Consider the following 27,438-nt stretch of genomic DNA (forward strand, 5'->3'; position numbering starts at 1 on the left):
AAGCCACAAGGGGCTTTTCACTGGTAGAGTTTGTTGGCAACTACAGTGTCTCTACCCAGAGTCTGATATTGCTCCCACCGGGCGAGATGGCCGGGCGGTTAGGGGCGCGCGACTGTGAGCTTGCATCCGGGAGATAGTGAATTCGATTCCCACTGTCGGCAGCCCTGAAGATAGTTTTCCGTGGTTTCCCATTTTCACACCAGGCTGTATCTTAAGGCCACGGTAGCTTCCTTCCAAATGCTAGGCCTTTCCTATCCCATCGTCGGTGTGACGTAAAGCCTCTAGCAAAAAAAGAAGAATATGCTCCCACTGGTTTGTGCCAGCCTCCCCAGCTCCATCTTTCCTCTCCGACTTTCCTTGGAGAACTCATGATCTTTTCGGACCCTGACGGTATTAGATCTGCCAATCCTAGAGAGTCTTTCATTTTCACACCCTTCGTGGTCTTTCCCTTTCTTTTTCTGATACTCTCGTTCTTCGACGAGTACGAACTTTTACCACTGATGAAGAGGGGATGGTTCTCCTCTGTATTCCAGAAATGCCGAGACATAATGAAGTGAAAAAGAGGGCTGGTTGCCTCAAATACTCATCACCTCAAAAGTACAAATTAGTTTCCTTAGAATATGTAAAAATAATGAGCTCAAAAATATTTTATTAACGATGATCATGCTATAATGTTTACAAATTCGTGCCCATGAAGAAAATCATTGCCGTAACTTTTAAATCTGTCGAAGCACAATATACAAAATTTATAACACTAAACCATCTGTTCAAGAACGCATTAAGAACAGAATGATACATTTCGTTCTACAAGAACATCGTCAGATATACTACAAAATCACTTTTAAACATGCGTATATATGTTGTATGTTCTTTTTCAGGAATGTTGTAGCGTTATAAATCTTAAACATTATTCCGTACTTTTTTTTTGCTAGTTGCTTTACGTCGCACCGACACAGATAGGTCTTATGGCGAAGATGGGACAGGAAAGGGCTAGGAGTGGGAAGGAAGCGGCCGTGGCATTAAGGTACAGCCCCAGCATTTGCCTGGTCTGAAAATGGGAAACCACGGAAAACCATTTTCAGGGCTGCCGACAGTGGGGTTCGAACCTACTATCTCTCGAATACTGGATACTGGCCGCACTTAAGCGACTGCAGCTATCGAGCTCGGTATTCCGTACTTCAACAGACTTAAAAACTTCAAGGTGATCTTAAGTCGACACTGAAAAGAATGTCTTCTTCTTAATATAGAAATTATCATCGTTACTTAATGGAGCGGTACGTAATCCTTATTCCGGTCCTCAATTTGTAATATGTAAGGTTTTCCTCCCACAGTTGTAACGTGGTTGCCAAAAATTTTCTAAATGTGAGAACATTAAATACATTTCAAATAACAGTACAGTTATCTAGATCATTATCATCGTCATCATCATGTCCGACTCGTTGGCTGAACGGTCAGCGTACTGGCCTTCGGTTCAGAGGGTCCCGGGTTCGATTCCCGGCCGGGTCGGGGATTTTAACCTTAATTGGTTAATTCCAATGGCACGGGGGCTGGGTGTATGTGTTGTCTTCATCATCATTTCATCCTCATGACGCGCAGGTCGCCTACGGGAGTCAAACAGAAAGACCTGCACCTCGCGAGCCGAACCCGTCCTGGGATATCCCGGCACTAAAAGCCATACGACTTTTCATTTCATCGTCATCATCATCACCACCACCACCACCATCATCCTTCCTAATGGCCATGATCGTTTAGGCGTGAATTCTATAATGGTCTGACACCGTGGTCAGTCGGTTCGAGTCCCGTAATTCGAAAACATGCTCAACAGAATGTTGGCCGGTGGGATAGGGGAGGTGGTGGTATACAATTTCTAATTATTAGATTACGAGCCAAAAACCTGGATTCAATTCCAAATCTCTCCGCAGTGCTTATACGGAGTGAGGGCATATGCAGCTGTTGATGGTGACTAATTTGTCGGATGATGACGTAAAACCTTGAGCTGACCCCTCAGTGTTATTCGAATGGATTAGGGTAATTGCCGACATCGGTTTGCATCCTCCCCTTACAATCTACATCATCCCCGCGCAGGTCGCCCATGGGTGTCAAATAGAAAGAAAGAAAGAAAGAAAGAAAGAAAGAAAGAAAGAAAGAAAGAAAGAAAGAATACCCCTGGACACTCCCGGCATTAAAAGTCATGTGATAAGTAAGTAAGTAAGTAAGTAAGTAAGTAAGTAAGTAAGTAAGTAAGTAAGAAGGATACTGTGGAACTGATCACTGGTGGCTGAAAGATGTAACTTTTTTAACATGGAGGAGATGAAAGGACATTCAAAGCACTGTACCACAGACCTCTATTGTGTTGGTTGTTTGCTGGCTGTTTCATTAGCAAGCGGTAGCTAATTGGCCTTGTACAATAGAAAGTAGCCTAATTCCTAATTGAATACACGAGCTGGTGAGATTCCACTGCCAGATGTCAGAATTAAATTAGCCAGCCACCTTCCTGTGGAGACTACAATAAGCGGTTCTCGGGAGTCTAGGTCCATCCCACGTCACTAAGAACCTATAAAATAGAGCCATATTCTGTCCTCTGACACCTAGCATACCATTTCAGGTATAAGGAGCAAAGAAAGGGCCGTTTCCAATATAAAAATCTCCGAAATTCAAAAATGCAGGGTAGCCCAAAAGACCGTTAACATTTGGCGAGCCAATACTTCATGGAATATTGGAGGTAGAAAGGTAATAGTTGACACACATGATTGACATGACGAAGTTTTATCGACATAACGAGTGCACAATCAGGCCAACAGATGGCGCTGAACAGCAACACGTCAGTGATGCCACATGAGACCCGTGTACGGTATAAAAGGAGCTATTCGTGAGAGAGGGCGTCGGTGACACCGCTATTTAATACCCACCACCACATCTGGCCTGGTAACATGCCAAGCATGGGGATTGGCAGATACTCCTGTAGTATCACAATCCCACTCCTCCCTGCTACCTTTCTCTTCTTAGAACTAATAGCATGTAGCAGGCCATGTAGTTTGAGTCGATGGTCACGCGGGGGGAGCGGGCTACGGGGGCCCCCCGAAAAAAGAGGGCGTCAAATCACATCGCAAACAAACACCTCCGCCAACCACAACCAACCAACAAATTCCGTCCTTACTTAACCTCAACTCTCCCCCCCCCCCCCCCACACTGCCACGCATTAATTGGGCCGCACATCACAAACCATCCCCACCACAGAACTTGTGAAACATCTCTTCCTACTAACTAGCACTACATAATCAACACATCCCAACCTAAGACCTTTCCCACCCAGAAACACTGCATGCCCCACCAACCGGCAACGCATCCCTAACGAGCCCAACCGATGACAGCACCTTCGAAAGTGTAAATAAGTCACCTATTCACACGTCCCAAACAATGGCAAGCAAATTTCGCTATTTGCTTTACGTGTCACCGACACAGATAGGTCTCATGTCAACGATGGGATAGGAAAGGCCTAGGAAGTGGAAGGAAGCGGCCGTGGCCTTAATTAAGGTACAGCCCCGGCATTTGCCTGGTGTGAAAATGGGAAACCCCGGAAAACCATCTTCAGGACTGCCGATAGTGGGGCTCGAACCCACTATCTCCCGAATACTGGATACTGGCCGCTAAGCGACTGCAGCTATCGAGCTCGGTCAAGCAAATTTCACCACCACATTTCAATACCTCAACCATCGCCATTCCACTATTTCCCTGAAATACTGGAAAAACTAGCAAACAAACCCACCAGTTAATGCTCTTAAGATCCACACGGCAAAATGGGATTAAGGACCCAATCGGTCAGGAATCCCAAAATTTCCACGCTACGCGAGGCTCAGGCTCAGAGGGCGTCCAATACGCCTGTAATTGCGGCATGCAGACGTTACCAGAAAAGGCACTATCAGTGAAGCTTTATTTACTTTATTTTGATGTCAATAAAACACCATGTCATGCCAATCAACTCTGTCAATTATTACCTTTCAACCTCCAAGATTCCGTGAAGTATTGCCTCGTCAAGTGTTACCGGACTTTTGGATCACCCTGTACCTCAGCGACCAAAAAGTAACAGTTTTTAAGAAAATATCGTGTATAGAATAACTTTTTTAATAAGAATAGAATAAGTTAAAAGTTAATTTCTTACCTATACACTAAAGCTTCATTATCCGACTTCACTCACTGCTATTTAGAGAAACTTTCACCTATCACAAGTATGAAGTAGGGATGCCTGTCTGAGACGGTAAAGGGGTGCGGGCGTTCGATTCCCACTCAGGAAGTCGAAAAATTTAAGAACCGGAAAGTACACATTAAAGATGGGACAAAAAAAAGCAGAGCTGCTACTTTCAAGCAGCTTCTAGCTTTAAGCTGCTTAAAAAAACAGCTTCATAAAATACCCTGTTTTAACCGCTTCAGACGTAGCCGCTTCGTTCTATGGAGCACAAACAAGCTTATGAAGCATAAAGCTGCTTCTACTGAATCTGCTCCGAACTGCTAATGCTTCGCTGCTTTACCGCTGTGAAACTTCTCACTGCAATGCACACCCAAAAGTATGGTAAGCCTTGGTATGGTCGTGATCTCCGCAACATCTATACGAATCTTCAAGAGTCAATTTAGAGGGTGTGAAATTTGATTGTACGAATGAGATCACTTCTTTGAATTTGGAAAATAACTGACTGGCAATTGAACATGCCTGTACTTCAATAGTTTCCAGATTCTACAAGTTTTAATACCGCAGATGGATCTTACATGGATATTTTATCCCCATTAACATCATTAGGAATTATGTATATAGTCTACCTAATCTCAATTTTCATAATAAATAAATGTGTTCAGCAAGTAGCCTATATAATCAGTAATATCGATTAAGTTGAGTGTACAAGCTGGATAAACTATCTGGCAATAAGGTGAAGAAGAAAATAACTGATAGGAAAATCAATGTCACCGTTACTTATAGATTATATTGATAGTTTTCTCACAGTTGAACTTGAACTGGATAATATAAAACATATGGCACTTTTTGTACAATCTGCCTGAGGATACTGTAAGTTTCTATCACGAGCTTATTTCTTTGTATGGACTGATATTACTAGTCCACTTTTACAATCCTAATTTTATATCACTACGTACGTCTACGGTATTTTTATGGGGAAGATAAATTTTTCTGTCCATAAGTTCTATTTGTAGCAACATCGGTTATGTAGACCAAAGGTATCCACAAAATGTCATTGTAATATTTTTCCCAAATGGAACATAATTGCTTTTACACCAATCAAGTGAAAAATCCGCGGTAAGTTAAATACCGTCGTTACTAAAGAAATATCGAGAGAAATATGTACACGTACGTACGGGCTGTAGACAGGACTCCCTGCCGTTGCTTTGCGCTGTTCGCGCCGTCTTTTGTTTCCTTCTTGAGGTCCAGGACTTGCACCAACGAATGGGAGTGATGTCATTATCTTTGTCCATATGACTAGCGCGGGCAGTTCAAACAGCAAAATAGCATGATCCCTGGTCCAATAAATATATCATTTAATGAATGAATTGTGGCACAAAACGAATGAGCAACATGAAGAAAACGATACCTCATTAATTCAAACAACTTCAGTGAGCAAAGACATCACACTCGAAAGTGTTAGACAAACAAAAAGCATACGGAAGCGCTGCAACGTAGTGGGAAAAATAGCTGTAAGGTGTGAAGTATGTATCCATATTATTCCCTGCAAGTAAAATATTTCGTACTATTTCTTAATTTACCGCAGATTTTACACTTTATTTGAGTAAAATGAATTATTATATTCCATTTTGGGACAAATATTACAGTGACATTTCGTGGATACTTTTCGTTTTCATCTACAGAACCAAAACCACTGATTTTTCTGTGTACTGGGGGAAAACTAAACATGTACATTCACTCCTAACCTAATTTGTTTTAAACTTTCCTACAAGTAGCTCTCTTCATAAGCAATATAATTCAGTGTTCATTCGCAGGGATCACCCAGTTTATCCAATAATCCCAATTTTGTCACAAAAAGTACACGCTGTAAGTGTTAATGCTGAAAAAAGTTCTCAGCAGATAAAGTACGAAAAATGTGAAATTAAGTCTGGGACAGCTCTGTCACACTTTAAAAAAAATCAAATTTTGAAAATAACTTCCGGCCTAAATACATTTGCGGAAAAACAGCCTAAAATCGTTTGTTTCTCGTTTCTTTTTCATTCAAATCCTAGCCAAATTAAGTTATTTACATAATTATTTTTGTAATGTGTTCCTTGGTTCAATACCCTCACGCGTTTTTTTTAATTTTTTTTAAATCTCCACACGGACTGGAGTTATAAGGGCTTAAGTGAAACTCTGCATTGACTCACATTAACGTTCGTAGTAGCTGCCTCTGTGGATCAGTGGTAGAGTGTCGGCCTCCGGATCCCAAGGTAGCGGGTTCAAACCGGGCAGAGGTAGTCGGATTTTTGAAGGGCGGAAAAAAGTCCATTCAACACTTCATGTCGTACGATGTCGGCATGTAAAAGATCTCTGGTGACACATTTAGTGTTTACCCGACAAAATTCAATAAAATCTCAGCCACAGACGCCCAAGAGAGATCCCGCTTACTCTGCCATCTAGTGGGCCTAGAGTAAAACGGAACGTCGAAATTGACGAGCAGACAGCCAGATGGCGTCAAATTGAAATGTCTGCTCACGGTAGCTGAGGTCATACGATTATTAGTAACGTTCGTAGTAGTAGAAAAGGGCGCTAATGTAATCGACCGAATACCGATGTTTATAAAAAGGACTAACTTTTAGGAATAAATAAAGAATATATTCTCATACTTCATTATTATATTTTATTTACCAAAAATTCGTACCTCATATCCCTAGGAGGTTTTCAACATAGAGTTGCTTCCCTGAAGGGAAGAAATTTTTGTTTAGTACAAATCAAATCAGTCCGCCTCTGTGGTGTAGTGATTAGCTGTCACCCCCGGAGGCCCGGGTTCGATTCCCGGCTCTGCCACGAAATTCGAAAAGTGGTACGAGGGCTGGAACGGGGTCCACTCAGCCACTCCCAAAGACTTGACTCCTGCACGAAGATGGTTTACGGTAACTATCACCATCTGACGGGAGGTGAATACCGCCTCTCAGCCACATCGTTTTTCTCCCGCTAGTGGAAAAACAGACTTTTCGGACTTAACGACATTTCTTGCTAACAGACTAAGTACAGGCATGCACTATAGCTATTTATAACTCTGTCCGGGCATAACTTCTGACCAAGTAAGTGCTCACGGAAAGCTATTCTACGTACAAGTCTTTATATTCCGCAGCAAAATTTGGCACTTACAAGACCTCTACTGGCTCAGTGTGGGTACACCCGAAAACAAATTTTACGAGCAATTCAAAAGTGTTCCCCTTTGCTACCAAATGGCAGAATGACCGGGAACTCAATCAGCAAATGGACCGTCTAAGGGTCCGTGCTACTATCTACTGGTGAAAGAGCAAGAACCTGCCATATAGAATGTTATTCTGTTCGACGACTTCCAGGTAATGCTAACGGCAGGATAAATTTCAGTAACCTGAAGGATAAATTACCGGGCAGTTCCAAGGTGGTTTTTTTTTTTTTTTAAGGCAAAAATATTATCTACCAGGTATTTTCTGACAGTTGAAATTTAGTCGCCGTATTTTCAGTCGCACACAACCTGTCAGCTCACTGAGGGGATAAAAATACAACACTATTTCTGCAGATAAGGAGACCGAAGTCAGAATGTTGTAGGTCAATTTACATTGTAACATTTCACTGAACAGACTCATGGTCAGCTGTACTGTAACCGAATATGGGCCAACGTTGCACTGTTATGGGAAATGTTTATGTGGCGCAGACAAAGTCTTGAACACGAATTTCAAGGTAACGCTCTTAGAAATCCAATATGTGTGAACATGCACACGTTGTTAGCAAGTCATTCGTAATGCCTTTCACTCACGCGGTTAGGATTCATTCTCCGAAAGTGCAACATGCCAACGAGTTTTCTCAGAATGACTCACAGCTCCATACAGCAAATGCCTGGCACTATAGCCACTGGTGCGTACTGGACAGAGGAAAACCTCACCAGTCAGAGATTATTTCCCGTTTTCTATGCTGCGAGCAGTGTTGCCACTTCAGGCATTTTGTAGCTAGTTCTAGTTATTTTGAAAACTCGTTTGCTACAAAATGTTGAGTTTAGCCATTAGCTACATTTTTAGCTATAAATTTCGGTTAGGTGAGCACTTTTTATTTCCCTCATTTAACGCTTTTTATATTCACATTTATAAATGGATTTTAATATATTCACTGCGAAAGACTCGAGACGTACTGTACCTGTAAGTTTTAACTTATAGGCAGCCTTCGAAAAACTGGTAGCCTACCGTACATCGGTTACTGAGGGTGGTTCGCAAGAAATTATACAATTTTTCTGGGCGTAATCATCATCGTGGATCTAGATAAGGCATTTGATTATGTTGAATGGGCCAAGCTATGAGATTCTGAAGGTGATGGAGATCAGATAACTAGAAAGGAGAATTACCTACAATCTTGACACTAATCAATCTGTAGTGATAAAAATCGAGAGCTTTGAAAAAGTGGCAGCAATCCATAAATGAGTGAGGCAAGGTTGCAGTTTGTCCCCTCTTCTTTTCAATCTTTACACAAAATAGGCGATAAAGGAAATCGAAGAGGAATTTGGAAATCACAATCCAAGGAGAGGAAATCAAAACCCTGAGATCTGCCGATAATATTGTCATTTTATCTGACTCAGCAGAAGACTTGGAGAAATTGATGTATGGTATGGACAGAGTCTTGCGGAAGGAGAACAAGATGAAAATAAATAAATCCAAAACAAAAGTAATGGAGTGTAGTTGATCAAAATGCAGAAAATCTTACATTAGGAAATGAAGTCTTGTTACGACGGTAGAAGTAAGGAGGACATAACATGCAGACTAGCACAAGAAAGGCTCACCTCAAATATTTATATAGGAATTAGAAATATGTTTCTGAAGACTTTCGTCTGGAGCGTGGCATTGTGCGGAAGTGAAACATGGACGATAACTAGTTCAGAAACAAAGAGAAGCATTTGAAATGTGGTGTTACAGAAGAATGCTGAAGGTGAGATGGAATGAATCTGAGAACGATTTGACGAAATCTGACGAGAAGGGATCGAATGACAGGACATATCGTAAGGCACCCAGGGCTTGTACAGTTGGTTTTTAAGGGTAGTGTTGACGGTAAGAACGGACAATAGCAGATCTAGGATGTAGTAACGTGGAAACGAAAAGTTTAGCACAGGATAGGGTGGCATGGAAGGCTGCATCAAACCAGTCTACGGACTAATGACGTGTACAACAATCATCAGGGTCCACTTTTAGAATCTCCGATCGCCACTTCGCTCGGTTCTGTTGGTTGTATGCCACAGATTCTCAGGTCCTCACTGACAGTGTCCTGTCTTCATTGCTTGCGTCTGCCGCGTGTTCGTTGGCCGTCGACGGCAAGGTGCTGCCCGTAAGACGTAGCCAGACCATCGTAGTCGCCCTTTTCGCGTTTCATCTTGAATGTGGGCGAAGCCCGAGTGTTGTTTCTGATGTGATCCTGGAGGGAGACACCCATTGTCCAGCGAACCATGCATTTCCACTGCATGAAATCTGGGCGTAATGTGGAGGTAAGTAAAGTAAACTCGTGTCCTTATCCCGAGGTAGTGCAGTTCTTTCTCAGGCACACCCCCAATGGAGGTGAGCTGCATATACCATTTCAACCACATACCCTTTTCGAACCCGGACCCTCGAGGATGGTAGTTAACACTAACCGGTACGCTACGGAGGCAGATAATGTATAGAGAAAATTAAGATACAGGGATTAATGAAACTTTTTCGGAAGGTGATTTCAGAGTTACGATTTATAGTGTGTCTTGCTATGCATTAAGAACATGGGTCAATACAACCCCCGAAGGAGTCATGTTCGTCTACTGTACAAAGCAATTCAAAATTGCCAGAATTAAGAGAAAACTCAATCTTCGCGTGGCCTGAGAAAGAATTTATGCACGGTCAGAATGCTTGTGAAAAACTGTAGCAACTTGTTGAGTTGTTACCTCTTTATTATGTATATGTCTAGCTCCATGGCTAAATGGTTAGCGTGCTGGCCTCTGGTCCAAGGGGCCCCGAGTTCGATTGCCAGCTGAGATGGGTTTTTTTCAACCTTCCTTGGTTAATTCCGATGGTTCGGGGGCTGAGTGAGTGTCTTCAGCATTAGAATTCATCATAGGCAGGGCCCAATTTTCACAAAAGCGCAGGTCGCCAATCAGGCCTCTCCGGAGGACACGCGCCATTATTATTATTATTATTATTAATTTTTTTTTTGTCGTTTGGGCCTACTATGGGCCACAGGAATAGCATCTTCTCGTTACTTGAACCTTCTGTTTTCTCCTCCTCCAGTACTCCATTTTCTGGCTGTGAGCCAACTTTCTTCCCTTCGTCCACGTCCCTGTGGTTCTTACTGGTAAGTGACGTTGGAAAATTTCCTTCTGGATGACTTGCCGAAACTGTGGGTGCCCATGTATGACAGGATGGGAAATCAGAAAGATATGTTGGGGATAGAGGGGGGGGGGGGGGAGAAGGAACATACGGTTTAACTACTAGTGTTTATTTCCGGCAGTACTCGGCGGGGGAAGGGGTATATTATTCCCCTATAAGTAAATTAGCCCCTCCCCCAGAAAAAAATGAAATCATTTTGTTTGAATTATGCTACAAAATGAGAAATATTGTCAAGTTATTCCCGGAGATGCCATCGCTACGTTGCTTTATTGTTCCAGGTCTGGCAGTCATTCTATTATTTCTATATTATTGCTGATGTTTTTATGAAAATATGCACACTAAAAACACATTAATTTCAGTAGTGTGTGTTCTACATTTTCCTCATTTTATAAAGAAAAATTCTCCCCTCCCCCTCCCCCTACGCGGGCATATTAGTGGGGAGGAACCTTTGAGATAAAATTGTCGGTGGGGCGAGGAAACCCTCCCTTCCCCCGCGGAATTACGCACCCTGAGGTATGGACTCGGGAAGGATCCCCAGTTGTTCAAGATCCGACTTGACTGAATAGTTGTAGATTCTCTTGTTCCTGGATGCTCTCCCTCTAACTGACACAGCGATTATCCTGTTGGTACGCCTGCAGGGATTATTGTTGTTATTATTATTATTATTTCGAGCAGTACTAATAATTAATGTTATTTGTTTTACGTCCCACTAACTACTTTTTAAGGTCTTCGGAGACGCCGAGGTGCCGGAATTTAGTCCCGCAGGAGTTCTTTTACGTGCCAGTAAATCTACCGACACGGGGCTGTCGTATTTGAGCACCTTCAAATACCACCAGACTGAGCCAGGATCGAACCTGCCAAGTTGGGGTTAGAAGGCCAGCGCCTTAACCGTCTGAGCCACTCAGCCCGGCACGAGCAGTACTAGGACGAGCATTTTCATGGACGTCACTTCGAACATGCTTTGGGTTAAACTGAATATACTACATTGCACGTGCCGGCCCCGTGGTGTAGGGGTAGCGTGCCTGCCTCTTATCCGGAGGCCCCCGGGTTCGATTCCGGCCAAGTCAGGGATTTTTACCTGGACCTGAGGGCTGGTTCGAGGTCCACTCAGCCTACGTGATTAGAATTGAGGAGCTATCTGACGGTGAGATAGCGGCCTCGGTTTAGAAAGCCAAGTATAACGGCCGAGAGGATTCGCCGTGCTGACCACACGACACCTCGTAATCTGCAAGCCGGGATGAGCAGCGGTCGCTTGGTAGGCCAAGGCCCTTCAAGGGCTGCAGTGCTATGGGGTAAAAAAAATACTACATTGCACTACATGAAGTTTGATTTTGTGATCCCTTTGTTTAGTCGAACTCTCGGAAGAATTACATTTGTTCAGTTTGTGTTGCGTTGGGTGGAATTCCCCAGTGGAAATAATACACAACTGTAAGTTTACTCTACGTAGACTACCTTAGTTGAATTTGTGTTCCTTAAATTAATAAACTCTGGGAGGAATATATTTTGTTTGTTTTGCATAACTCAAGTTGAAACAATAGCTTTCAAATCAGTGCAGCTGCTTTATTCCAGCGCCGTCTTTCTAACTGTATGTTCATGAATAGGGTATGCATAAATTACACATTTAAAACATCACAAAGTTAGCGGTAACTACCGCGTGTGTCCACTGAAATACTTACTGGACGTGCTCATTAACGCGAACAGGTCTGCTGATATAATTATCGGGACAACATGTCGCGCGCACATAATGACAGTTTTAAACAAATGTCACATTATTGTCACTCATGCCAAGTCCTACGGAATTCCAAATTGGGCAGGCGTTTGAAACAATCTTTGAATAAAAAATAAACCGTTTGTACTAGAACTGGCGAGAAAAAAAAAATGATGTTTGAATATCTGACTGATTGTTTTCGCATAGACTATAGAAGTCAAATTATGTTTTCAAATGACACGGCCGAATAGGATGAGAAATGTTCCTAGTTATTCAAAGTACAGTTGGCACATTAACACTGATGGGAATACTGCTTCCTATTAACAATAAACACACCGGGTCTCGCAGTCTAGGGGTAGCGAGCCTGCCTGTCACCATGCAGCCGGGTTCGAATCTCGGCTAGGTCAGGGATTTTCACCTGATTTTGAGGGCTGGTTCAAGGTCCACTCAGAATGCGTAACAATTAAGGATTTTTTGACAGTGAGATACGTGGCCCTGTATAGAAAGCCAAGATTAACGGCCGAGAGGATTCGTAGTGCTGACCACCTTGTAATCTATATCCTCAGGCTGAGCAGCGGTCGCTTGGTAGGCCAATGCCCATAAGGGCTCTAGCATAATGGAGTATGTTCGTATACATTTTAATTAACTAATTACAAAAAATTACATTTCTGTCGGTACATTTAGACCCTTCAATTAACACACTCTTCCCGTCGGAAACAAGAGATCGCTACAAGAACCCCTTAACAGTGATTGAGGTTTTTTCACATTTTCTTCCACACTGACTTCTTTCTTCTACCCCTTTTTCCCCCACTACTGTGGGTGCGAACGGTATAGTGGATGTGGATTTGGCCATGTTTTACGACCGGATGTACTTCTTTGCGAATATCGCATTATACAGAGAATGAATCTAAGAGCCTTCCATAAGGGAGAGAACTGAGTCACAGACCGAGCAAAATAGACAGCGGTTGGACCAGGGCAGGATTAGTACTTACTAAATAAAACAGAGCTCCAAGAGTAGAACACAAACTCAGACATGCAAATTAAGATGTGATAAACAGAGCAATTGATACTATCAATTTATATTAACTGGACGACCTTTAACATTCAGTCATAGAGGAACGAGGACACAGTTCGAACAAGAGAAACACATTGCAATTGTGAAGCAGTGAATGAAAATATTAGCTCTCAAATAAGAAAACTGGACTCCATGAGCGCTCATAACGACCTTCAAAATATGTTGTTAATAATTTTAAATGTTGTCCAATATCCGTTCTGACTACTTAAGATTGAGAAGACGCCAGAGTGGCGGAGCTGGGATCCACAGAACCACATTCACATGACAGCAGTCAGCGATAACAGTCCAAAACTCAACAGTAGTTGAATCCACTATTCAGGGAACAAACGGCAAGCAAACTTCCAGATTTGGGTGGCGGTTGACATCGTGTTTGTATTCCTCTTTATAGTCGTAATACTGAAAGATGCGTTCTGACTAACAATGGGCAAACGATACCCGTGTTCGAGACGACCCGATACGCGCCGAGGTTCAAACCTGTTCGAAGCAGGGTCGAGTAGTCACGTGACCGACTCGCGACACGGGCTACAGCGCGAACGCACAATCAAACACCATATGAAGTGAAGCACCGTTCACGCAGGTATGTATATGATATTGATAACGAAGGTGCGTGCTGTCGTATATTACTACAGTCATTGACGGATATCTTGTGGGGAATAAAGACTGCCCATAAAATTAGAAGGCTTAGACTATGATAATAGACTATGAAAATGACAAAGCACGTATCCGTAACATTCCCCGCGTATTAACGGAAGTATTTCCTCCCAAAGCAGTACTTGTGTATCTTGTAACAACATTTCACAGGCATATTGGGCATGCGTAAACAGAATGTCAAAAGCAAATTATAAGCAACTATTCTTTTAAAATATTAATTCTGAAAAGAGGACTCCTCTCCCCACCCCCCGAATGTTCTTTAACACTATTACCAACGTTTAACGAGTATGAAACAAGAAGATATTTTAAGGAAGACATCGGGTTTTACATAACTTTTTTGAGCACCCATGTTTTGATCAATCATCATTCTGTATCTTTTTTTTTTTTTTTTTCTATTTGTGGACATTTTAAGATGTTTTCAACTGAAGATGGCCAATAAGGGTTGAAACATGTTCTGAATAGATTTCCATATGACTGAATCCAACACTGAATTGTAGTGTTTAGACTAAGTTGTATTGAAACGGTGGACCCGTAAATACAATTTTTTTTAGAACTCGCTTTACGTCACACTTACGGCGACGATGAGACAGGAGAGGCCCAAGAGTGGGAAGGAAGCGGCCGTGGCCTTAACGCTACAGTGGTAACGTTGGGTCAACCAGACCCAGATCAAAATATAATCTGTACATACCTATACTTGGCAACACTGCACACGTCTCAGCTCCCCTCTATACCTTTCAAATTAACGTTCCCCTTTGTTATCAAGCTTCATCCTGCAGTTCATCATTGTTGAGTGAGGAGGACGTTTCCTAGTCTTGGGTCCGTCAGACCCAACATTACCAGCGACGATGTTATTTAAACATCATCTCCCTGGTAAGTTAGTGTTAGATTTTCACAGCTTCTGGTAACGTTTTACTTCTGTTTTCGTATGTTTATTCAAACTGCGCTTTCTTTCAGACAGACAACTATGGCTGAAAGTTTCGAAGCAAGGAATGACCGAATACCGATGATGCTAGAACAGGACCTAGATGTCTCGTGCGAAGAGGAAGAAGATAGAGATCCTGATTGCTGTATATACAGTGATCATAATACTGAAAGCGAAGCGGAAACAGGGGAAGAAAATGTAGTGAACAGTGATACAGATAGCAATACATACTTTGTGGGAAAGGACAATAAAACGAGGTGGAAGAAAGAGATGAAAACTGAATTTTCGTACTCGACAGTGCAACATACAGTAGTTACTTCAAGGCTACCAGCTGTCAAACAATCTGCGAAGGATGCGCAGACAGTCTTAGAATCATGGTCTTTGTTTATAGATGATGACATGCTGAATTTGGTTGTAAACAGTACAAACAAGTACATGGAGAAACTGACCCGAACAAAGATTTACACACTATCAGTATGATTGAAATAAGAGCACTAATTGGTTTGATGAATATGGCTGGTATTTTGCATGCAGGAAGGCTGAATGTGGAGGAGTTGTAGGAACGAGATGGTACGGGTGTGGACATTTTCTGGGCAACAATGTCGTTACAACGGTTTCGATTTCTGAGTCGTTTTTTACGATTTCATGATTTTGAGTCACGACCGGAAAGAAAAGCCTTCGGCCGCTTAGCCCCGATTCGTGACTTTTTTCAGGATTTTGTGAATCATTGTAAGAACAACTTTTCAAATGGAATGTTTACTACTATAGATGAGACACTTGTAGCATTCCGGGGAAGATGTAAATTCCGCATGTTTATGCCAATGAAGCCCGCCAAGTACGTGATAAAAGTGATCAGCCTTGTTGATTCAAGATTATTTTATATCGCAAACATGGAGGTGTACGTCGGCCAACAACCAGAAGGGCCGTTTACGACAAATAATAAACCTGAAGCTGTTGTCAAGAGGATGTTCCAACCAATTTACGGATCGTCTCGCAATGTGATATTAGACAATTGGTTCACCAGCTATGATTTAGTCAAAACGATGGTAAATGACCACAAAATCACAATTGCATGTACAATCCGCAAAAACAAGAAATAACTCCCCTCCGTGTTTGTAAACGCTAAGAACAGAAGAATTCAGCAGTCTTTTTGGGTTTCAAAATGATTGTACTATTGTGTCCTACGTACCGAAGAAAAACCGATGTGTTGTGTTGATATCCAGCATGCACCATAATAATAAAATTGATAGCACTACTGGAAACAAGGAAAAATCTGAGGTGGTAATGTTTTATAATGACACAAAATGATGAGTGGATTTAGATGACCAGATGTGTCAGGAATATAATACTGGTAGAAATACAAGACGATGGCCCATGACATTATTTCACCATATATTGAATGTGGCTGCAATAAATGCTGGAGTTATCCATTCAGTAAACACTAGTACTAAACTGCAAAGGCGAAAGTATCTAAAAGAATTGGCCAAGTCCTTCGTACAAGATCAGCAACGCGAAAGAGCACAAAATAAACACAATCCTGTGGATCTAAGAAAGGCAGCTGCTAGACTGGGTGGAATGGCCCTGGAAAATTATGCTCTACCAGTCCCCCAGCAGGGAAAGGATGGAAAAAGAGGACGCTGCTATCTGTGCAAAGACAACAAAACACGTTATTGTTGTCAAAAGTGCGATAAATGGCCCTGCTTGGGTCATGCTCATACACTGTGTGCTGGTTGTCTCGAAAAAGACGACCGAACTTATGCCAAGTTTTCTATTGTACTGCTGTGATGTGATATCAGGCTAACAGTTCCATAAATGTTTATTTGATGTGTGATAAACACTTAACAGCTATTCAAATGAGTGCATTGTTTTTTAAAATAGACAATAAAAAACTGAAATCAATTAATCAATCAATACTGATCTGCATTTAGGGCAGTCGCCCAGGTGGCAGATTCCCTATCTGTTGTTTTCCTAGCCTTTTCCTAAATGATTTCAAAGAAATTGGAAATTTATTGAACATCTCCCTTGGTAAGTTATTCCAATCCCTAACTTCCCTTTCTATAAATGAATATTTGCCCCAGTTTGTCCTCTTGAATTCCAACTTTATCTTCATATTGTGATCTTTCCTACTTTAATAAACGCCACTCAACCTTATTCGTCTACTAATGTCATTCCACGTCATCTCTCCGCTGATAGCTGGGAACATACCACTTAGTCGAGTAGCCCTCCTTTCTCTCAATTCTACCCAGCCCGAACTTTGCAACATTTTTGTAATGCAACTCTTTTGTCGGAAATCACCCAGAACAAACCGAGCTGCTTTTCTTTGGATTTTTTCCAGTTCTTGAATCATGTAATACTGGCGAGGGTCCCATACACTGGAACCATACTCTAGTTGGGGTCTTATCAGAGACTAATATACCCTCTCCTTTACATCCTTACTACAACCCCTAAACACCCTCATAACCATGTGCAGAGATCTGTACCCTTTATTTACGTTCCCATTTATGTGATTACCCCAATGAAGATCTTTCCTTATATTAACACCTAAATACTTACAATGATCCCCAAAAGGAACTTTCACCCCTTCAACGCAGTAACTAAAACTGAGAGGACTTTTCCTATTTGTGAAACACACAACCTGACTTTTAACCCCGTTTATCAACATACCATTGCCTGCTGTCCATCTCTGTCAATCTGTTATTAAATATGATGAATATTTTTTCTTAGGTTTCTCAAAGAAGATCCCCTTTATCATCATTAAAAGTTTTATGTCATATTTTTGGGTTGTAAATATAGCTTTTCCAATCATTTGTGCTTAATATAGATATGATTTAAAACCGTTTATATTTGTCTCACTTCACATTAAATCAGAAAATCAAAATGGGTCTCACAGACCCAACGATGCCATTGATGAACGTTTTATTAGCATTACCATTGTAGGGTTAATTAAGGTACAGCCCCGACATTTGCCTGGTGTAAAATGGGAAACTATTTTAAGAAGAATTTGAGAATGGTAAGTCAGTACGGAACCGTCCTGAAACTTACCGTTTGCCATTCTCCTTTCATTTACAGACTTAACAACGGATATTAACTCCCACGAGCGACATGGTTAAAAACATGCGTGTAATTCAGTGGAAAAAAATCCACAGCCTGTTTCCAGTCATTCGATCGGATCAACAATGGAGCGAATGAAGCCGCCTGTCGCACTCCTCTGCGCCAATGATTAATCACTGACAGATTAAAGGAAATATTTCAGTGTTGCTGCAATGAAATATGACGGAGAAAACCGGAGTACCCGGAGAAAAACCTATTCCACCTCCGCTTTGTCCAGCAGAAATCTCACATGGAGTGAGCGGGATTTGAATCAGAAACCCAGCGGTGAGAGGCCGGCGAGCTGCCGCCTGAGCCACGGAAGCTCTCTGTAATACAGTGAAAATGAAAACCTACAACCTGTTTTCCAGTCTTTGACCGGGTCAGGGATGTAATGAATAAATCATACATTGGCTATTATTACGATGGGATCGCCACTCCCAAGGTGATGTATTAATGACGGATAAATGTTATGAAATAATGGAGAGTGTTGTTGGAATGAAAGATGGCAGGGAAAACCGGAGTACCCAGAGAAAAACCTGTCCCGCCTCCGCTTCGTCCAGCACAAATCTCACATGGAGCAACCGCGATTTGAGCCACGGTATCCAGCGGTGAACGACCGACGCGCTGCTGTCTGAGCCACGGAGGCTCCCTGTAATACAGTATTCTGTTGAAGTATATCTACAACCCATGGGAACTTTATTTTTTATAATGATTACTGTACACCTGGCTTATATAGTAAGGTGTTTAAATGAAGTAAACTTCATAAACTGAAATGTAGTAATATTTGTAGCCACCAACAACGAACAATGTATGCCCTTTTTCACCAATCATGAACTCCATGCTTATCCATCACACTCATACACTACGAACCCAGGTGGAAACTCTAGCTAACCACTCTCTCTTAGTGAAAGATTACAACACTGATATTATTTCCAGCATGTTCGAGAGACCCTGCAAGTGGAGCCTGATTTCAGTCAGTTAAGCAATTGAAAGGCCGAGTGACATTCCCGAGTTGATGCGCCGTGGGCGTAGGACTGCGCGTAAATTCCAACCGCATGAACTTTCCCAGAGAGTGGTTCATTCATGGCGATCGCATCGTGACCTTACGTTAACCTGGGGCTTCAGGTGCTAACGATGACGCATCAATAGTTTCAGTCTCTGAAAGAACAAAATAGACGTCATCCTACTATTCGAAGGACGATAAGCAAACCAAACCCCATGGCGCAATAGCCCCGAAGGGCTGTGGACTACCAAGCGACCGCTACTCAGACCGAAGGCCTGCAGATTATGAGGTGTCGTGTGGTCAGCACGACGAATCCTCTCAGTTTTCTAGACCGGGGCCGCCATGTCGCCTTCAGTTAGCTCCACAATTGTAATCACGTAGGCGGGGTGGACCTCGAACCAGCCCTCAGATCTAGGTAAAAATCCCTGACATGGCCGGGAATCAAAGCCGGGGCCTTCGGGTAAGAGGCAAGCAAGCTACCCCTACACCGCGGGGCCGACTAAGAACGATAACAGATATAGGAATTATTACTAAAATCTTCAGACAAATTCTTTTTAAACAAGGAATTTGCAGTCATTCGTCTAACAAACAATAAAACCCATGAAAATACTACTACTGCTCAGTCAGTAGCGCCCATTGGGAATTAAAAAGGGGGGGGGGAATCAAGGTACCCGGGTTTGTAGGATATAGCGGGAAGGGGAGGGGGGAATATATACAAACTTGAAAAAAAAAAAAAAAAAAAAAAAACACTACAAAATGGTAAGATGTTTTATGCTCTCAGCGAATTTCAACAGAGACGTAAAGATTGACAGTTTACCAACTTAAGTGCTGTTTGATTCAATACTATAAAATAAAACTTTCAAAGGAACAATATTACACATGTATTACAATTAAATTAGCGTGATTAGCTGCCACCCCCGGAGGCCCGGGTTCGATTCCCGGCTCTGCCACGAAATTTGAAAAGTGGTACGAGGGCTGGAACGGGGTCCACTCAGCCTCGGGAAGTCAACTGAGTAGAGGTGGGTTCGATTCCCACCTCAGCCATCCTCTAAGTGGTTTTCCGTGGTTTTCCACTTCACCTCCAGGCGAATGCCGGGATGGTACCTAACTTAAGGCCACGGCCGCTTCCTTCCCTCTTCCTTGTCTATCCCTTCCAATCTTCCCATCCCCCTACAAGGCCCCTGTTCCGCGTAGCAGGAGAGGCCGCCTGGGCGAGGTACTGGTCATACTCCCCAGTTGTATCCCCCGACCAAGAGTCTGAAGCTCCTGGACACTGCCCTTGAAGCAGTAGAGGTGGGATCCCTCGCTGAGTCCGAGGGAAAAGCCGAACCTGGAGGGTAAACAGATGATGATGATGATGATGATGATGATGATGATTACAATTAAATACAAGTACGACTAGATTATACAATTAAAATCGCTTAGGATTTGCTACACAATATGAAACTACCAGACACTAAAGAGACTACTAGACTGATGAATGCGCGCTGCAAGCGGGTGAATCATACCTCATACCGCTGCTAACCTTCTTCACATGTAAAGTGTCTACCAGTTGCTGTGGCGCTATATAAATCAGTTAGCCACGACGAACGATATTTTGTGCGCATTCTAGTAATAATTTTGTTCATGACTGAAGAAAATAATTAGCTGATAAGACAACAAGGCTTGTACAAATTGCTGGTTTTAACAATTCTTTGTTTAGCCGGATAACGTGGAATAAAAATGTAATGTTTTCTCCAGAAAGTGGGTGGGGACAACTGCCCTAATCGCTGCTACTGTGCTCAGCCAAATGACCTCCAGACACTGCAGTTCACGTGGTTAGCGTGCCTATATCGCCAGTCGTATTGTTCGAGTTCCGACAACGGGTACGCTGCCTCTCGAGTCAACCATCGCTTCAGCAGGTACAGAATTAAAATCCGTGGGCTCGCCGGGAATCGAACCTGGAATCTCCAGCAGGAGTAAGGCACGCCCCCACGCCACGGGGTTGACGAGATATACAGGCTGTACATTGTTTTATACACAGTTTATTTGCCTTAGTTTAGCTAAGAAATAAGTACTAGATTTCTAACGGTTAATTAAAAACAATATGTTCTCGTACTGAGTTATCACCGTAAGCCTTCATACGTAAGATTTCAGTTTTTATCTTTAAATTTAATTTGAAATAGTTATGTTATTCAATATTCATCTTACGACATGTTTTGGCTCAATAGCGTAGCTAGGATCGTCATGTGGAGCAGTGAGGGGGGGGGGGGGGGGGTGTATACTCGTAGTTACAAAATGATGGAACATAATAAAGGTGCTTGCGCGTGTCATAATTTACTTCTATCAGTCTCCTTATGTTGATACTCAGATTTAGTACACTACAACATCTCACATTAAAATACAGAACAAGAACGATGTGATAAACCAACCAAATCCCATGGCACAACAGCCCCGAAGGTACCATGGCCAATCAAGCGACCTCTGCTCAGCCCGAAGGTCTGCAGATAAGGTGTGGTGTGATTAGCACGACGAATCCTCTGGTCCGTTATTCTTTGTTTTATAGACCGGGTCCGCTATCTCACCGTCAGATAGCTCCTCAATTGTAATCACGTAGGCTGAGTGAACCTCGAACCAGTCCTCAGATCCAGGTAAAAAATTCCCTGTCCTGGCCGGGAACAGAACGCGGGGTTTCTGGGTTACAGACAGGCATGCTACTCCTACATCGCGCGGCCGGCAACAATATAAGAAATTGAAATGGCGTATGGCTTTTAGTGCCGGGAGTATCCGAGGACAAGTTCGGCTCGCCAGATGCAGGTCATTTTTGATTTGACTACCGTAGGCAAATGCGCGTCGTAATGAGGATGATATGATGTTGAAGGTTACACATACACCCAGCCCCTTGCATGGGAAATTAACCAATTGAGGTTAAAAATCCCGACCTTGCCGGGAGTCGAACCCGGGACCCCTGTGACCAAAGGCCAGCAGGCTAACCATTTAGCCATGGAGCCAGACGGCAACAATATGATCAACATGAACGTTTTACAGCGAATGGTACGTTCAGATTACAATCTAAAATCCAACTTTCTGGACTTTTTGGAAAATATATTGAAGAGATGTGTTGGTTTTACAATTACTGTATATCTCTGTGAATGTCCAAAAGAGCCAAGCCATTGAGTCAACTTTCACTTGTTTGTCATTTCCTGCTTATTTTCTTTTGTAAAATTCCTTGAGGGGGGTCCCTAATTTCCATCGAAACCTTTTTTTCATCCATTTTCATTAGAAGAAAATTGTTTCCAGAAAGTATCCAACAGACGAATTGGGAAGCTTTCCTCTGCACCGTATCCGAACATCTATTTTGAATGTCCAGCTGCCTACCATAGTATTCAGCTTCTTAATTATCAAGATCATAATCCGTCGACAATTATTCCGAAGGTGTGTCAGTTCACCTCTAAAGGACCTCGATTAAACCTTATCATAGATTATCCGAATTGGGATGTCATGAATTATGAAACACGTGTCTCAATCAAGATACCACTGGGGACCAAGGCAGACACCACCATCGCTGGAATTCAAGAAAGCATTTGGCACACACGTTCTTTCAGCAGGAAGCAATAAATCTCTCCTTCAGTCCTATCAAAGGCGATCAGTTAACAGAGTACGCATTTGGAGACGACTGACAGGCTTCCTCCAGGTTTGTACCAGTATAAAACCAGTTCTATCAATGAATAAAAGTTCTCTGCGTAGGGCGGCAAAGTCTTTTTCAAGTAGCATTTAAGTATGTCAGTGCCAAGGCAGTAATGTCCGACTCGTTGGCTGAATGGTCAGCGTACTGGCCTTCGGTTCCGAGGGTCCCGGGTTCGATTCCCGGCCGGGTCGGGGATTTTAATCGCTTCTGATTAATTCTTCTGGCTCGGGGACTGGGTGTATATGTCCGTCCCAACACTCTCCTCATCATATTCAGACAACATACTACACTACCAACCACCACAGAAACACGCAATAGTGCTTACATCCCTCCATAGAGGGTTGGCGTCAGGAAGGGCATCCGGTCGTAAAACAGGGCCAAATCCACATGTGCGACACAGTTCGCACCCGCGACCCCACAGGTGTGGGAAAAGCGGCAGGAAAAGAAGAAGTGCCAAGGCAGTAATCGGGACAATATTATAAATAGCATAGTGGCTCTGGACACATGTAAAGTAAACACAGAACAATTAGATTTATTGCCTCGTATGGAACCCAATAAAAAGAAATATAGTGATTAATCTAATAGGTAATGTGCGTCGTGTTCGGGTAATTATTGTGGGGGTGGAGGGGGAGCATGTGAAATGAGGAACAACTATTAATGCAAACATCCCTACATAATAACGGATAGCTCAGTGGGTAGAGCATTAGGCTTTTAACCTAAGGGTCCAGGGTTCAAATCCCTTTTAGGGGCTGCCTGGCCGAGGCGGTAAAGGCGTGCTCGGTTCGCCCGGAAGTACGTGGGTTCGAATCCCCGTCAGGAAGTCGTAAAATTTAAGAAACGAGATTTCCACTTCCGGAGGTTCACTCAGCCTACACCAAAAATGAGTACCAGGTTAATTCCTGGGGGCAAAGGCGGCCGGGCGTAGAGCCAACTACTCTACCCCATCACGTGCCGAGGTTAATAATGGTGGAAGCCTTTACCTTCCACTCCTCCAAGGGCCTTCATGGCCTGTACGGGGGTGACTTTGCTTTGCTACATAATAACAATATTCACAAAGAAAAAAAAGCAGAACAATAATGGAGCTTGTTTCTCAAATACATTTTTGAACGAGTCTTTTGTACGGAGTTTTCAATAATATTCACAAGTAAACAGAAAAATAAAATTCATTCATAAATAAACATTTTGAAAGAATGTCTTATGTACGAAGCTATCAAAATAATCACAAGTAAAAAGTAGAAATTGCTTCATAATACATTTTCTGAATAAATGTACTATTACTGTATAGCGTTAATTTCATGATACGAAATGTGAAAATCTCTACCACCAGAACAGTCTAGATTGGCAAAAGTTGTCTGAAGGAATGCCCGTTTTTTGATCTTATTTCTTATCTACCACATCCAGATTCAACGCCTTAGCAGCCTCCAAAGACTACCAAACTCCACGTTGTAAAGGGGCTTAACATCCAGGAGGAGAATTTTTGGAGGAGCAAAATGGCACTCTGCCCTCTAAGATCTTCCCGGTGGCAGGGGGTCGTGTCAACAGAAGCGGTGAACACTAAAAATATTTAATAGAATCACGTATTTATAGAGGCATGATTTTTTCACATTCTGATTTCGCGACAAGGAAACATTTTACCACATTATTTTGCGAAATAGGGCTTCCCATCGCTTTCATAATTTCGTAAAATATTTATCCATAAAAGTTTCATTCATTTGATTTGTGAGGAAAGATTAGATATATATATGTAAATAATACTGATAATCATTCATTATGTAATCACGATTAAGAACATAATTAAGTTCTTGTCGAGATTACGCAATGAATGAATGAATTTCCTACAACATTACAACGAACAGGTATTTCTGCCGAATTGAGAAATTCTTATTCTATCTTCCGTTTACTTCATACACGTAATATTGGAACACAATTTCAAGCTCGTTATTTTCCACGAATTGCACCTATCGCAGAACAATTAAATTTCGCTTAAACTCTCGTTACTGCTTTAATTCGCAAAAACAAAATCATTTTCTTAACCAGAATATGATTCGTTAAGATATCTAAAAATCGCTTGAAAATGTCTTTTTTTAAATCGCGTTTATCGTTAACGCATTTACGTACAACTTCGGTTTTGGGCATATAAAATCAACTTCAATCGCTACCATCACTATAGAGTCACGTAGAAATTCAAGTATACTTCCACATACCAAATGCGTTAATTACTGTTTCAAGCGGATATATATAACTGGGCAGCCTCCTCTCACTATAATACTCGTGGCACATTATCAACAATCACGAAGAACTACAGACTTGCTTTTACATACAATTCACCGAGCTAGATGGCGGCGCGGTTCGGACCACATAGCTGTAAGCTTGCTTTCGGGAGAAGTGGGTTCGAACCCCGCTGACAGCAATCTCCAAGATTATTTTCCGTTAATTCCCATTCTCACACAAGACAACTGCTGGGGGATGTACCTCAATTAAGACCACGGTCGCTCATTTCCAAATCCTTGCCCTTTCTTATAAATTTCCATATAGCGCCAAGTTAAACGCCTACGGATTAAAAGACAACCAACTAAGATTCAGTTACTACCCATAAAAAGACAACAAACAAACGTCTAATTAGTCCTTCCGTTTGACGGCCAGGACTCAATTAACGTGTGTCAAGTGGATGTACTCCAATTTTAAACAGCTAAGACAGGGATTAAAAGTTGCACACACCGATGAAATAATATTTTAATAATTTGCACCAAGCATTTTTTCGGAAAATTCTCGACCGTTCGCGAGAGTAATTCGTAAGTACAATAATAAGAGCCACTATTAGAGCAAGAAAAATAAAACATTAATCCGTCAAATATCGGAAATAAATGACAGCTATTACAGCGTACGGTTCTCACTATTTCTTTCTAAAAAAAATACCAACCTTGAAATTAAAAGCAAGAATAATGAGGTAAAATTTTAAGCCAGATTCCCATTGCTGACTCAGCCCCTTACAACGGCTGAAAACGTAAAACGCACTGAATCAGCATTCTGGGGGATGAATGAACCTAATATCGACCCGGATGGCTATGAGATAGAGATGTCCAAGATTACATAGGTTTTCTTGACATTCAGATACGATGAGGCCGATATACATTCGATTAGGGATACGAAATATCACAACGATCGTTCTTTGACCTATTCGTCATTACATCAATAGTTTGCAGTCGATAAGCGGCTGCTGTATTTAAAGGAGAACAGCCTGGGCGCAGTAATCTAGTTGTAGCGCACCACACAGCTGTCTGGGTCTGCGGGAGTGATAGGGGCTGGCGGGAATCATGCAACATGGCGACTGATATTGTACAGTACCTGGCAGGTCGCAGGATGTCCGGGCAGCTGCAAGGGACAGCTTCGGCACCATCATAGCCGTTAACTTGCAACAAGCACACTTCACTATCAGTAGAACAACAAACAACTCACTAGCACAACACGCACGCTCGCCTCATGGCCTGCTGTACACTCACTGACTAGCTGCAGCAGCGAACAAAGTGTCAGCACTGTGCCTGGTCTAACAGAGCGCGCTCTCAAACCGGTCAGGCCGGTCGATACAGCGCATGCGCAGTGATGAGACACGCTAATTAGCAGCAAATGCAACGCTCCTCTCTGTCACTGCATCTAACGTGAAGGGGAGAAACAGGAAGACACTGGTTTCCTTAACAGGACTTCAAATATCCACAGGAATAGCTGCTGTCGCATAGGACAATGAGATTATACATTACAGGACCACTATTTGAGAGTTCCCCCTTCTCTGGAGCCGATAAGTCACACCTAGGATCAGTTGCGCAGATACGACTTTTCCACCGGGGATAAAAATAAGGAAGATTACTTTTTATGGACACATTGCCCGAATGAAATCAACGCGATTAACCAACCGCATTTTCACTTTCATCTAAGAGAAAAAGGCAAAGGGGGCATGATCAGTGTGGTACAGAAATATCTGCAGAAATATCTAGGAGCGTGACCCACTTAAATAAAAACTCCAAGAACATCAGATTCCAACCAAAGCCGAAGCTGAAAACTGGAAAGGCATGAACGAAAGAGCGAAAGGAGCAACACCATCGACGAATTAAGGAATACTGGACCAACATAGCTCAAAGGAAATAGTTGAAATGACGTGGTCCTTAGTTGGCCGAAACGAAACAACAACAATAATAATAATAATAATAATAATAATAATAATAATAATAACACATTTTAAATGCGCAGTCGTCTATTTAAATGCAATTCAGGGGGGAGGGTCAGGATGAAATTAAAAATCCACAGCCATTTTAACCGGCTTAGGAATGGAATGAATTCAGACCCCATCTAGCGGCGATGGTAGGTATTGCGCCGGCTGCCGAAGATAAAATAATAATGGAGAGTGTTTCTGGAATGAAGGATGACAGGAAAGCCGGGCTGAGTGGCTCAGACGGTTAAGGCGCTGGCTTTCTGACCCCAACTTGGCAGGTTCGATCCTGGCTCAGTCCGGTGGTATTTGAAGGTGCTCAAATACGACAGCCTCATGTCGGTAGATTTACTGGCACGTAAAAGAACTCCTGCGGGACTAAATTCCGGCACCTCGGCGTCTCCGAAAACCGTAAAAGAGTAGTTAGTGGGACGTAAAACAAATAACATTATTATTATTATTATGAAGGATGACAGGGAAAATCGGAGTACCCAGATAAAAAAAACCTGTCTCACCTCCAGCACATGGAGTGACCGGGATTTGAATCAAGGTACCCAACGGTGAGAGGCC

General features: G+C 42.4%; 1 protein-coding gene across 2 annotated transcripts in view; it reads right to left on the bottom strand.

Moving 5' to 3' along the window:
- The window catches only part of LOC136865980 (beta-1,4-glucuronyltransferase 1), a 467,674-nt gene extending 441,484 nt beyond the window's left edge, over window positions 1-26,190 (bottom strand). For both annotated transcript variants that reach the window (XM_067142565.2, XM_067142567.2), the window contains exon 1: window positions 26,013-26,190. The gene's annotated coding sequence lies outside the window, so the exon portion shown is untranslated. The remainder of the gene's footprint in view (window positions 1-26,012) is intronic.
- Window positions 26,191-27,438: the final 1,248 nt, after the last annotated feature.

This window comes from Anabrus simplex, chromosome 3, assembly GCF_040414725.1.
Source record: "Anabrus simplex isolate iqAnaSimp1 chromosome 3, ASM4041472v1, whole genome shotgun sequence".
In the NCBI taxonomy this organism is placed as follows: Eukaryota; Metazoa; Arthropoda; class Insecta; order Orthoptera; family Tettigoniidae; genus Anabrus; species Anabrus simplex.